Below are 12,818 nucleotides of genomic sequence, written 5' to 3'. Positions count from 1 at the left end.
TTTTGAGTCAGCAGAGAAAAGTACCTGAATGGTAGCTGATTTCTCGGCGGGGAGGTGGAGTTGCAGTCCGGCCTTTATGGTGGTGGTGATGAGTAGTGGATGAGTGACAGCTGGTATGGATGATGAGTGACAGCTGTCACTCCTGGTTGCTCCGACGCCCTCTCGTGCTTGAAGCCCGCACTTCAAGCAGGGCGCCATCTTGTGGTGGTGGGCCAGCAGTACCTCCTCTTCAGCGGCCCACACAACAATATGAATGAAATCCATATAGTTTTTGAAAAAAATAAAAGGACCTATACTTTATTGACAGACCTCGTACTTGCCAAACCATCCATGACATCACCTATAACTTTTCTGAAGAGCAGTTTTGAACCTCAGATGTTGTCCTCTTGGCAGCACCTAACTCCACCTAACCTACATTTGCAGTCAGATGTTTGCATACACTCATCATGGGCATGAATGTCACGGTAATTTTGGGTATATAATGATGTCCTTGGACTGTTCCTGTGCCAGGGTTGAATGATTCTATAATATACATCATTAATGACTTGATAAACAAGAATTTAGTGCACAAGTTTGAATTCATTTTGGATCTTTTCCAATCCACACAGAGTCAAAATTATACATACAAGTTCAAATATATACATTTATTCCCACTAATATTTGGTTAAATGACCCTTAGTAAGCTGCACCCCAACACCTTTGGTAACCACCAACAAACTTCTGGCATAATTCTGGTTGGACATTTGACCACTTGGCTTGGCAGAATTGATAGTTATTTCAAATTTTTTAGTTTCTTGGCACAGACCCGGCTTTTAAGTGTGACCGATTACTTATTTTTGTGGCAGGGATGGCGGTGGGATTTGAACCCTGGATTGCTTGCACTCGAGACAAGACACTATCGGGTCAGCCAAAGGGGAATTCCCCACTAGCCAAGCTAGCAGGAACATCTTTTCAATCCGGACTTCATCTTGCTACATATTTCCCCACCATTTTTGACTTTGTCCCAAAGTCACAGGTGCATTTAAGCATATTCTGCGAGTACCCAGTCAACTGCCACATCCTGCTGACAACGCCAGTTTGTGACCGGATGACTTATTTTTGTGGCTGGGATGGCGATGGGATTTGAACCCCAGATTGCTCGCATTGGAGACCAAGACACTACCAGGTCAGCCAAAGGGGAATTCCATGCTAGCCAAGCTAGCAGGCACATCTTTTCAATCCGGGCTTCACCTTGCTACATAAAGCATAGTTCACAAATTTTCACTTGGGCCGAGCTTGGTCCTCAGTTCAAGGACATTGTTAAAAATGCAAAATTACCATGACGTTCACACCCATGATGAGTGCATGTAGACTTCTGACCACACCTGTAAATGGGCAAAGAGGTGGAGAGTGGACAAAACCGGTGTGACCTGGGAGGGATGAATGAAGCCCGAATATGCCCTCATCTCACAGTTACCAAACAAGTGAAGCTAAGCTAAGGTTCACAGGTGAACACTGGTTTGGGTGTTTTAAGTTTTAAAGTTTAAAGCATGTTTTATGGACTGGGCAGTGGTTTTCATAATGTCTGATCAGCATATTGCCTAAATTCTTGCTCTGGTAGTCTGACTTCTGTCTTGACTCTTAAGCAGTGTCAGTTTTTTGTTCATGAAAGACTGCTTAAGCAGTTTCAGTCTTTTGTTCATGGTAATGAGTCATTCACGTCATCAGGAGAGTCGTCAGGAGAGCCGTCAGGAGAGCCTTCAGGACAGGCGTCAGTCCCATCGTTAGGAGGGACAGCTGCCCTGTCATTAGGAGGGTGCTAACTAGAGCACAACAGGTGTTAATTAGAGCAATTGTTTAGTCACTAGCCAATAGCAGTCTGCCTCTCGGTACGAGGGGTCTGGTTAGGTTTAATACTCCAGCTTTTGTAGCTTCTGTTATTCTTCTCTACAGGACAGAAGTCAGACTACTAGAGCAATAATTTTAGCTGAGGAAGCTTCTGCGATTTGAAGTGAAACGTCCTCGCGTCAAGCAACCCAGTCCAGTCAAAGATTCAAGCTTCTCTACTATGGACCACCTGGACAACTGAGAGCCTTCACAGAAACATCACCATGCTACCTGCGAATTTGGGCAATTCTCATACTAACGGTACTAACATATTAATTAAATAACACTAAAAGAAAATACTGGAACACAGATTTCTTTGATGGTCCATTTGTACTATGAACTGAACAGCAAGCCATGCTACCTTAGATATTTAACCCCCCCCACCACACACACACACACACACACATACACACCATTCCCACTACAGCTGTCATGAAGATGGAAAGTAGCTATAGAGACCAAAATTGTTTTTTTGTACCAGGCTGTAGATGTTTTTATTTCTGCTGTAAAGTTGAGTATTTTAACATGGGGGTCTGTGGGGAGTGACTTGTTTTTGGAGCCAGCCTCATATGAGCTATTTGAGGAACTTGAAGATTGCCATAGCAGTGGTTGTGGACTACATGCGTTGCAGTACTACAATATCATATTGTATTTGAGTGTACTCACTTGTATAGAAAGCACTGTGTCCTCTTGCGATGTTTGTTTTTGGCATTAGGTGGGAATTAAGTACAACAATTAACATCTCCCTGTGTTTGTACCCATGGCTAACCTAGTACTGAATATGAGACCCTTGTAACACATATTACAAAGGAAAATGTGTTGGATGATTTCTGTAGTGTTTGACATTGTAAGAAATTAACTGACCAGAAAGCTTCATGAGAGATTACTTATGGCCTCTAAAAATGGAGAGACTGTGTGTAAAAATAGCAGTAATTCCTCAATGATTAATGCAATATTTCTGAAATAAAGCTGAAAGTCTACATTACAAAGACATCTTGACTGCTTAATTTCAAATCCATTGCAGTGATGTGCAGAGGCAAATCCCCCCCAAAAGAAAGACAAAAATGCTCCACTGTAAAGTAACTGTTTCGGGCTGTATATTTGGAACCATTGTGTCTGTATATATGTCATTCTGGCTTGTTTTTTCAGTGTCTCCTTTAAAGCATGTCTTGTGAACTGTGGGACAGGTCAAAAGTGTAATCTATTAGGCTGACTCAGTAGGGCATTGGTCTCGAAACTGAACTCTTGTGTTTTAACCTCGCCGGAGCCACATTTTTGGGGAGCCAACAATATTTGTTGCTTAGTTGCATCTACTTTGACAAGCACAATGTTTCCTCTGACTCACTCACTCATCTTCAACTGCTTATCCAATTAAGGGTCGGGGGGGCTGGAGCCTGTCCCAGCAGTCATAGGGTACACCCTGGACAGGACAACAGTCTGTTGAAGGGCCACATATAGACAAACACATTCACACCCGCACGCACACCTACAGACAATTTAAAGGTTCCGATCCATAACCTGCATGTCTTTGGATATGGGAGGAAGCCGGAGCACCCGCAAACACAAGGAGAGCCTGCAAACTCCACACAGAAAAGCCACAGGTGGGAATCAATCCCATGACAGTGCTAACCACTAAGCCAGCGTAGTGCCCCTCTTATGAATACTCAAAAACAAATACTTTGAAAACCTATGTTACAAATGCTGGTCCCATGCTGGCATATACGCTTTCATGTAGCTTTATTCTAAATGTCACCTAACCTAGAGTGCCTTAAATGAGAGAGTGATAAACAACTGTCACGTGACTCGTGGTGCCATCTTGGGTTCAAAATAGCGTTCACTGTTAACCCTCTGGAGCTGACACCATTGTATATGACGGCTAAGACCAAGCTTTACTAAATTATAAATAACTTTTTAATGATATAAGATAGAAACTTACTTTTTTGCTGAAAAGTTAACTCTGCGGACTTTCGAGCCAGCCATCGGCCATCTTTGTACTACTCATAGAAGCTCTGTGATGACATGCACAATGTGAGCATCCAGTTGGAATTGGTTCACCGTCACATGGTTTTCCAAAATCCAATCGTTGGGCAGATTTACCTCATGTGAAAAGCCAAAGATCGTTTTCAGGAGTGATATGTTACTAGTTGGCCCGTTTGAATAGCCCCCTGGGTGCTCCAATGAGTACATACTATTGGGCTCCAATGCGCCCTGTGCCATTAAGCACAACGATGAGTGAAAGCAGATGGAGAGCCTCTGATGGCAATCTCGCGTGCTCAAACAAAGAGTGTGTAACTATCAGGATTGCTCCACTAGTTTGCATGTGAATGTTACTGGATAACTCTGTTGCTTTCTCTGCGTAAAGCACTGTTTACCATATCAATGGAGCGAGGGGGAGGGCCGCTCCTCAGACTGTAAGGAGCCAAAGTGGGCCAAAGTGTAAATGAAAGCTGCTTTAGGAGCAGCACAGAACACTACAAAACACAGTAGAAGTAGAAGTTTATGATGTAACTTTTGTGTAATAGCAGACAGAAATTGCTTTGAGATGAAGATAAAAAAAACCACATAGACCATTTTGTATATATTGCTCAAAATGTGCATTTGTGTTTATTGTTTGAACCTTTTTGTTGTACCGTCTTTCACACAAGACCTCAAATTACCTTTACAACGTGTCAAAACAGTTGTTTATTATAGTTTGCTGTATGTTTTGAATAAATGTGTGTGGAAAATTATTTCCGCTTTACTTTTTCCTTTCTTATTTCTGATTGTAAACCTTTATTACACTTACAAAACACAACAAAAGCATATACAAGGTCTGTTAGAAAACTATCTGACCTTTTTGCAAAAACCATATGGATTTGAATCACGTGTGCTTGCATGAGCCAACCTTGAACCTTCGTGCGCATGCGTGAGTTTTTTCATGCCTGTTGGTTGCATCATTCACCTGTGAGCACACTTTGTGGGAGGAGTGGTCCAGCCCCCTCGGCGGATTTTCATTGTCAGGAAAATGGCTGAGGGACTGCCGCTTTGCATCAAAATTTTGGCATGCTTGAACCTTTGTGCACATGCGTGAGTTTTTTCACGCCTGTCGGTTGCGTCATTCGCCTGTGAGCAGGCTTTGAGTGAGCACTGGTCCTCCCCCCTTATCGGATTTTCATTGTGAGGAAAATGTCTGAACGGCTGGAGCAGCAATGCATCAAATTTTTCCAGAAACTGTGAGAGACAGCCAGCTGGACACCATTCGGAAAATTCAGATGGCTGTCAGGGACGATTTTATGGGCATCACACAGATTAAGGAGTGTTACAGCCGGTTTAAAGACGGCGCACAATGGCGGAGGGCACGCCGCGCTCCGAGCGGTGATCGACAGGCTGAAATGACCAGATCATTTCCAAACTGAATGCTGTGTTGATCCAGGATGTCGTCTGACTACCAGAGAAATGGCAGAAAAGATGGACATCAGCACTTTTCCGGCAATTCCACTGTTAAAGGAGATTTTGTCATGAAAACAGGAGCGGAGGAATTCGCCACGGAGCCGCTAATGGCGCGGAATGAAAGCACCTCCGTGTTGGTCTCACAGGACATGTTTTGGCATGCTCAGGTCTTCGACAATTTCTTGGATACTCACTCGACTGAAAAGCCACCCAAAGCCGTCTGAATCTTCCAAATGGTGGAAGAGCTGGGCATGTCCCGTGAGACTTCCAACACGGAGGTGCTTTTTGTTCTGCACCATTACGCAGCTCCGTCCTGACGTGCGAATTCCGCCGCACATCTTTCATTACAAAATCTCCTGTAACAGTGTAATGCACCGAAAAAGTGCTATGTCCACCTCTCTTGCCATTTCTCTGGTAGTCAGACGACGTTCCGGATCAACACAGCCTTCACTTTGGAAATTATCTGGTCGTTTCAGCCTGTCGATGGCCGCTCAAAGTGCAGCGCGCCCTCAGCCGCTGTGGGCCGTCTTTAATCTGGTTGTAATGCTCCTTAATCTGCGTGATGCCCATAAGATCTTCACCGAAAGCCATCTGAATTTTCCGAATGGTTTCCACCTGGCTGTCTCTCACAGTTTCTGAAAAAATTTTGATGCAAAGCGGCAGTCGCTCAGCCATTTTCCTGACAATGAAAATCCGCCGAGGGGGCTGGACCACTCCTCCCACTAAGTGTGCTCACAGGCGAATGACACAACCGACAGGTGTGAAAAAACTCACGCATGCGCAGGAAGGTTCAAGGTTGGCTCATGCAAGCACACGTGATTCAAATCCATATGGTTTTTGCAAAAAATAAAAAGGTTGGATAGTTTTCTAACAGACCTCGTATATTATGAAAGCACAGGTTGTCCTGAAAAAAAGAGACATAAAACTTGATTGTGGGATGCAGGGAGAGCTGTTAACAGTAACAGCAATAATAAAACATTTATGCTGGGCGAGTGAACTGTCCAAAAAAATGCCCTCGGACCCCAGAGGGTTAATCTATCTGCATGTAAATCCAGCTATTTTATTTTTATTCACTGAAAATGATGGGTTGTTGTGCATTTGGATGCAGAAATAGTCACAGCAAGGGCTTCAAGATGTACAGATTCTCTTTAAATCCAAATAGAAGAAACAGAAACAGAAATAAAGTCAGCCGTGTGGGATGGAAGCGACTTCATCATCAAAGCTTTGCGAAGTAAATTTATTGTTCAGTCCCATGTACAGTAAAACTCACCTCAGCCGTCATTGTATAAACCGGATATTCGCAGTCATCGGACAAAAAAGTGCCGGTGTTTTTGTATTGTTTTCCATGTAATAAACCATATATAACAGATTTTTCCTTCACATCAGATAAAATGTCCCATCTGATCACAACGTATTTCCATTAAACCACTGCATGTGGGACCGGAATCATTTCCATGTTTAAAAACCTGACCGTTTATTTTTTTCACACCATGCTCATTCTCGGACCTGAAGCCTGACGCGCACCTGTTAAATCAGACACAGCAAAAGACTGTGATTTGACACTTTTCCTTCATCTGTCATTATAATAACAATATATTTTTACAGTGCGCATGCTGATTAAAAATGGATCAGAAAAGCCCGCAACTTTACAGCACAAAGTCGGAAAAAGAGGAAATTGTTCATCTTACCTTCGAATTGGAGGTTATGATTATAGAAAGAAAAGCTTGTTGAGGGTCAGATTAGCCCAGAATGAAGCATAATCCCGAGGTGGAGAACTTTAAAACTGTCACGCATATCATTGCATGACAAAGTTACAGAGCTGCAGAAGCTTAAATCTGGCTTTAAATTAATCAAATAAATCATCATAAATTGAAAATTTATGTAAATTTGATAGCTTAACTATTTTTATATTTATTTTGATAGCACCTGTATGTGTTGCTGTATGTGGTTTAATGAATTCAAAAAATGTTGAAAAGATAAAAGGTTCATTCAGTAGTTCAATGCAGTTGGAACCAAAATGGTGCCATGTTCTGAGTTGATGCCACTCTCTCTATCAAGGCACACTAACTTAACCACCCCGTCCCTCTCGCTCCGTCCGCCCCCCCCCCCCCCCCCCTTTTTTTTTAAGCAAACCAGGGTTTGAATAATTTCAAATTCACTGAAGGTCTCTTGGAGTTCAGGGTGTTCTCACACTAAACACAAAATCAATCAGCCATGAATAGAAACACTATGGCACCATATGGGAGCTTTGTTTAGAAGCAGGTTCCCTTAAAAAGTTATGGTAAACAAAGCAGACTAGTGAAGGAAGCTCCCAAGGCACAGATGACAACTCTGAAGGAGTTACAAGCTTCTGTGGATGTGACTGGAGAAACTGGCTGAGCATAGAACAACTTTTGGCTGTTACATCACTGGTTACAGCTGTGATGAGTGGCACAAAGAACATCTTTTATTTCAAAACAAACAAGTAAACAACCTACAAAACTGATGCAGCAAAGGTTACCCTACACCCAGTTTTTCTATTCAGACCCATGAAATCTTGTAACTCCTTCAGCTGTCTTAAGTGTGTTGGATGCTCACTCACTTATCTTCTTTATTCACTATCACTATTTTTTAAATAAACCTGCCTGAAACAAAATTTCCATACAGTGCCAATCTGATTCTATTTGTTATTGTTTGACTTAAATGAGGTCTAAGACATTCAGTGACAGTGCAGATTCAAGTCATGTATCTCTCCTGTAACTTGTCTAAAGAAAACTGGCTGTAAAAGTGATGATTTCAATCAATCAATCAATCAATCAATTCAATTTTTTTTTTATAGCGCCAAATCACAACAAACAGTTGCCCCAAGGTGCTTTATATTGTAAGGCAAGGCCATACAATAATTATGTAAAACCCCAACGGTCAAAACGACCCCCTGTGAGCAAGCACTTGGCTACAGTGGGAAGGAAAAACTCCCTTTTAACAGGAAGAAACCTCCAGCAGAACCAGGCTCAGGGAGGGGCAGTCTTCTGCTGGGACTGGTTGGGGCTGAGGGAGAGAACCAGGAAAAAGACATGCTGTGGAGGGGAGCAGAGATCGATCACTAATGATTAAATGCAGAGTGGTACATACAGAGCAAAAAGAGAAAGAAACAGTGCATCATGGGAACCCCCCAGCAGTCTACGTCTATAGCAGCATAACTAAGGGATGGTTCAGGGTCACCTGATCCAGCCCTAACTATAAGCTTTAGCAAAAAGGAAAGTTTTAAGCCTAATCTTAAAAGTAGAGAGGGTGTCTGTCTCCCTGATCTGAATTGGGAGCTGGTTCCACAGGAGAGGAGCCTAAAAGCTGAAGGCTCTGCCTCCCATTCTACTCTTACAAACCCTAGGAACTACAAGTAAGCCTGCAGTCTGAGAGCGAAGCGCTCTATTGGGGTGATATGGTACTACGAGGTCCCTAAGATAAGATGGGACCTGATTATTCAAAACCTTATAAGTAAGAAGAAGAATTTTAAATTCTATTCTAGAATTAACAGGAAGCCAATGAAGAGAGGCCAATATGGGTGAGATATGCTCTCTCCTTCTAGTCCCCGTTAGTACTCTAGCTGCAGCATGTTATGTGGGCCGCTGAAGAGGAGGTACTGCTGGCCCACTACCACCAGAGGGCGCCCTGCTTGGAGTGCGGGCTCCAAGCACGAGAGGGTGCCAGACCCAGAGGAAGTGACAGCTGTCACTCATCACACCAGCTGTCACTCATCTACACCACTACTTAAGCCGGACTGCAACTCCACCTCCCCGCCGAGAAATCGACTACCATTAAAAAGGTAATTTCTCTGCTGACAGACACTTTGTGTGTAATAACCTGAACTTCTATTGCAGCCGTTTTCCTGGAGTGTTGCCTTATCTGGAGGATTGGCGTTTGTTGTGACAGCGACGGCTTCGCCTCACATCCCAACCCAGATAAGTGGTTGACCAGGAGCTGCATGAGTGTGTGTGACTGGAGGTGGAGGTGCTCCCTCCTAACTGTGTATGGACTGTGAATTACTGAGTGTGCGGACTCACACTCATACATCTTATCTCTGCTTTCTGCCAGCAGTACCAGGGTCGACAGCCTAAGACAGAGGCCACCTGGGGACTCGGGACTTGGCGGCTCCTGTGTTCTTCAGACCGTTGGTGGTGGAAGCCGTGTGGGACGCGGCTTCTCTCTCGTCAGGGGTCTTCTATCTTCGAGCCTGCCCACACGTCACCTGGTGTTTATTGAGTGTGCAAATTTCTGTACCTTTAGTTGTGTATTATCACAACATTAAATTGTTACTTTTTGGCTTACTCATTGTCCGTTCATTTGCGCCCCCTGTTGTGGGTCTGTGCTACGACACCTTCCCAACACAGCATTTTGAATTAACTGAAGGCTTTTTAGGGAACTTTTAGGACAACCTGATAATAATGAATTACAATAGTCCAGCCTAGAGGAAATAAATGCATGAATTAGTTTTTCAGCATCACTCTGAGACAAGACCTTTCTAATTTTAGAGATATTGCGTAAATGCAATGGTTTAGGTGTTTTATACCTTATTTTCTAAACCGTCACTTTTTTATTGCTTGTTTGGCTGATCCTGCGACTTATGTTTTGAAGTCACTTATATGTGCCATGAGATGGCACCATCTACATGCATGACAAGCTGCACCTGTATATTGAACTGGATACCAACAAAAAAAGAAGAAGGTTTGAATGAAGACCACATGCTGGGTCTTAGAGAATGATCGGCACTAATAAATCATGCTCTCAAACTGAAAGAATGAAAGAATATGTACTTTAATTAAGAGAGAAAATAGTTTTCATACTCATCACACTCAAATTGTCTGTGGGACAGCCAGAACTGCAGTAAGGAGAATGGCTGGGCTAAGGTAAGGCTTACTATAATGTTTTATAAATGTGTAATTAAATAGTAAGTCCCTTTGGGTTCTCCCTTGTTTTTCACACAGGGTTGCCACAGCAAATCTGAGATGGATTTGCATGTGGCACGAGTTTTACACTGGATGCCCTTCCTAACGCAACTCCACATTACATGGAGAACGGGCAGGGGTGGTGTTTGAACTAGGAACCTTGCACACTGGAAACAAGTGCACTAACCACTTGTCCACCATAAAGGTTAGTTACATTTGCTACAAATGTGCATACGTTTAGCTCTGCGTTGATGTTTTTGTCTGTCCACTGGTAACAAGAAGCAATTTACCTTTGAGTTTTTGTTCCTCGTACAAAGAACTGTAGAACTGTTTTTAAAAATAGACTTAAGTATTTGCTTTTGATTGGTTATAACAGGAAACATTTTACTTGCCAACTTTGACTTGGTGTACTCCTACTGTACAATATCAAACACGTCTTTTATTCCCATGTAACACCAAAACACAATATTACAAGAGGACACAGCTTTCAGTGTAAGTGCAAAAGGAGAGAGAGCGAGAGAGAGAGAGAGCAAGCAACCAAGCAGGAGGAAGAAGAAAAGGCTTTGAGCCTATCAGCAACAAAAAGGATGGTACCACAAGGATTTGCTGCAGGAGCAGTAAAGTTTACAGTCTGAGGACCCTGATCTGGAAATGAATAAAGGCGCTCTGACAAATATAATGATAAGAAACTCAGAGAGGGCTGTGTAATAAGGACCGATTTTTCACACGCTACTGATTAAGAACTGTCTAAGTGTCTGCAGAGATTCCCATGTGCACAATGCTGCACGGGCAGAGTTTAGTATGTGCCCCAGTAGGGTTTGCTTTAGTATCCAGTCATTTACATTGTAGTTATCCAAAGACAGCAGGAATGCATCTCTGTGTGACAGCCCCTTCATTGATCCCTTTGGCTTGATTAGCTCACCAGTGTACCGTTAAACCAAACTAATCAGATACATGGATCATGGAATACCTCTGTCATGCATCCCCAGGCAATATCACGATTATTTTCAAATCACTACTTAGTTATCTGATGAGATGTGACGCCGCATGTTTGACTTTTAAGTTAATGGCTTGATTCAGAAGTTATGTCTGCTTAGCAGTTACATAATCATGGTAATAAAAGGCCATTTAATCTCCTGGTAGACAAACTTTGTAGGCTTCTTTTCACTCTATAGCACTTTCATTTTTGTCCAGAAGAGGTTGCTGTGGTCTCTGCCGACATGAGGAGGTGGGATCGCTGATCCTAAATCCTTTTTTTTCTGACAGGTACAGGGAGAAAAGTAAAGAAAAAGCTCAATACAAATTCCAACATGTGAGTAAAGATGTTCAGTCTACACAAATAAATATACCTAAGTTCCTTTTAACTGTAATAAGAGCTCCAGTTAGGGTTGATACATTTTTTATATTTTTTTCAATCAGCCTACAGTTGATTTGATCCAGTACAATTAAAATAACTGTAGTAATTCTGCGCACACACACACACACACACACACACACACACACACACACACACACACACACACACACACACACACACACACACACACACACACACACACACACACACACACACACACACACACACACAACTCTGAATTGTTATGAATAAATGTGTAAATATTCAGCATTACAGGCATGTGTAAATAATAAATACGTAAAAAAAAGTTTGTAATGCCTATTTTAAAAAGTCAAGCAAAAATAAAGAAAAAGGTCTAAGACAAAATGTTGTTAATAGCTATGAACGTCCCACTAATTGATTATAGGTGTGATTTTCATTATTGACAGTAGGGGGCAGAATCCATACATTGATTGCTCGTCTATTCTGTGCAGGTCAGCTCATAGTGTTGTTGTGCAGCTTTGGACAGGAGCTTGCTGACTTCTACACCTTTATTTGCATTTATATTTAAAGGACAAGCTATAAAAAAGAGAAGTGACGTACCTTCCATGTACAGATGTTCCCGAGCCCATTTACCGCCATGTAATCCAGCAGCGGCACGGTGAAACCTCTGAGCTGCTCTCTGATACTCATGTTCCTGTGATGCTGCTGATCAAACGCTGTGATAACATCACTTCCTGTCTGTCACACCCTCAGGCTAAACATCAGGAAGGCGCCATGCGGCTGGAAACCGTTCTGGTGACAAAGTTAAAATGTCTCCATTAATATGTGAGTGCTTGGCTTTTTTTGTCACTTACCTGTCTCTGTGCAGCAGCTTCTTCTCCACCTGCTGATTCCTGCTGCTGAATTCATCCTGTGCTGTCACTGTATAGTCAGGGAAAAGTCTGATTCAGAAGATGTGCAGAATCTCTCTCTGGGTGTTTGATGTGACTCCTGATGACTGGTTCTATTCGGTTTCAAAGAGAATTCAGCATGACGCAGTTTAGTTAATCTTCTGAACCTTTAAAAACACGTAGACTGATTTCCATTTGCTGCATGATGTTTTGTCATGATACGGTGTAACCACAGCCTAAATATGAATTCTCTATGAATGCCTCCAGATGACCTCTAGCTGTTGACCATTCTAACATCTGGGCATGCAGATGTTAGAAGCCCAGAGCTGAAAGTTCCATAAGTAATGTCTCTTCCATTTGTTGGCGTCTCAT

The 12,818-nt window shown here is 42.6% G+C and overlaps 1 long non-coding RNA gene across 1 annotated transcript in view; it reads right to left on the bottom strand.

Moving 5' to 3' along the window:
• LOC117530119 overlaps window positions 1-12,522 on the bottom strand; it is a 76,023-nt gene extending 63,501 nt beyond the window's left edge. The window contains exons 1-2 of the long non-coding RNA XR_004566188.1: window positions 12,411-12,522; window positions 12,157-12,348 (exon numbers count right to left, since the gene is read on the bottom strand). This is a non-coding gene — a long non-coding RNA (uncharacterized LOC117530119). The remainder of the gene's footprint in view (window positions 1-12,156; window positions 12,349-12,410) is intronic.
• Window positions 12,523-12,818: the final 296 nt, after the last annotated feature.

Source organism: Thalassophryne amazonica, chromosome 2 (genome assembly GCF_902500255.1).
Source record: "Thalassophryne amazonica chromosome 2, fThaAma1.1, whole genome shotgun sequence".
Lineage (NCBI taxonomy): Eukaryota > Metazoa > Chordata > Actinopteri > Batrachoidiformes > Batrachoididae > Thalassophryne > Thalassophryne amazonica.
The sequence above is the reverse complement of the archived record's forward strand: the minus strand, read 5'-3'. Positions and strand labels throughout refer to the sequence as shown.